This window comes from Amphimedon queenslandica, unplaced genomic scaffold, assembly GCF_000090795.2.
Source record: "Amphimedon queenslandica unplaced genomic scaffold, v1.1 AMPQUscaffold_12997, whole genome shotgun sequence".
NCBI lineage: Eukaryota > Metazoa > Porifera > Demospongiae > Haplosclerida > Niphatidae > Amphimedon > Amphimedon queenslandica.
The window spans coordinates 8719-10549 of NW_003546767.1; the positions used below are offsets into that span (position 1 = coordinate 8719).

The following is a 1831-nucleotide window of genomic DNA, read 5'->3' on the forward strand; positions in this document are numbered from 1 at the left end:
CCTACTCCATCTTGTTTTTTTTAAATTTTTTATGTTCTTGTACACATGTACATGTACATGTAATATGCTACATTTTAATTCACTGTAGTGTGTAGGCTATTCTTACTTTAGCAAGATAGTCTAATACATTCTGTGGAGTTGTGAATAAAGGGAATGTAGTGAGAAATGTATTGAGGAAATCCAAACCAAAATAACTGACTTTATAGTGAGTCGGAGAAGCAAACTATTCAAATTACAACAACTGACCTGAAAAATTAAAACAGGCATAATTATAGTTTTAGAAATATCCTACAATTCTTTTCACCATGTGCATTCATAGCTAGGTTCTACCTTATAATGCATATGGAATATACTGTAGAAGTCTTTTGGGGTGTGTTTTGATGTCCTTATGCTTTAGTCTGACATGATTCCGGCTAAAATTTTTCAAGTTGTGATCACTTGAAAAATTAGCAAATTTTCAGAAAAAAGCAAGGCCCATGATTTAAGCAATGACTCCAAAATCACCGAAAATTTTTATTACATTTTCCGATACATACTGATACCCATATGCTCTGTAGAAAGATTGAACTCATTCCGACTTTAATTTTCAAGTTATGACAATTTTCAAAAATTGGCCAAAGTCTGAATAATACCCAGTATTATAGCCAACGGTTTTTTCAAAAATTGACTCCGAAATCACTTCAATTTTTTATTACATTTTCTGATGCATATTAATATTTTTATGCTACATGTACAAAGTTTGCGCTGACTCCAACTAAAACTTTTTGAGCTATGGCTATTTTTAACAAGTGTAATAGCTCATGTAAACATATAATTTTTATCACCTTGCATACACAGTTGGATTCTCATTAAGACTTATAGAAGATCTCTCTACCTTCTCATGCTTTTAGATTAGTGGTAGGGTTGATTGCTAAAATGTTTTAATCACAGATACTAGAGTAATATCTATGGTTTTAATTGTAAATTCTGCAATACAATGTGTATAGAAGAAATTTAAGTGTGAAAACACTATAAATACATAATGTGGGTGAAAATAATAATAAGGATGATCTTGAGCCAGAAGGTCATAAAAATATTATAATAAAAAGTAACTTAACTCAAACTCTTTTTCTTACCAGATGTTCTTTCCCACTTCTAAATGTGCTGTATATCACATGAACTTTGAATTGAGCTCGTAAGGGACTAGTGAAAAATAAAATAAAATAAACAATTATCATAAGAACTAACAATCACTACATGTAGTTGTCACTATAGTGAGTATCACTAATCAACACTGACCTTTGGCTTTGAAGTATTTTATTGGTGTGTAGAAAGTTTGATCTGATTCCAGTCGAAATTGATTTTTTTACAAATGTTTAAAGTTGCTTAAAAATTGGGTTAAAATCCCTATACTGCAGTACAGGGACTTTGGCCAAATTTTGCTAAAAATGAAAAGGAGAGATTTCTCCATTTTTATAATTTTCCTTATACATATATGCACTTATGTTAATCGTGTAGAAGTTTGAGCTGACTTTGGTCAAAGTTGATTTTTTTACAAATTTCTAAAATTTGTTAAAAAATAAGATGAAGACCATATCCAAAAATGGCTAGGGCTAGGAGAGAACTAAATTTTCCGGTAGATAGTTCAATAATTAGTGCACTATAAATGTACAATATACAATGTACATGTAATAATTAATATTTGATACGTAATAGTTACTCTTGTACATGTCATGTACATGTACATGTTCATGTGCATAATAGCACATTTTTTCACTTCCTTAATCTCACAGTCTTATAATATGTACATGTACATTTATAGTAAAGTGTGTGGGTGTATCAAAGGCACTGC

General features: G+C 30.4%; 1 long non-coding RNA gene across 2 annotated transcripts in view; it reads right to left on the reverse strand.

Moving 5' to 3' along the window:
* The window catches only part of LOC109585844 (uncharacterized), a 3867-nt gene extending 2492 nt beyond the window's left edge, over positions 1–1375 (reverse strand). The window contains exons 1-4 of one of the 2 annotated variants that reach the window (XR_002186691.1): positions 1279–1375; positions 1116–1182; positions 200–246; positions 107–130 (exon numbers count right to left, since the gene is read on the reverse strand). This is a non-coding gene — a long non-coding RNA (uncharacterized LOC109585844). Of the gene's footprint in view, positions 1–106; positions 131–199; positions 247–1115 lie in introns of both variants that reach the window. The other variant, XR_002186690.1, reaches the window with a different exon arrangement.
* Between the last annotated feature and the right edge of the window lie 456 nt (positions 1376–1831).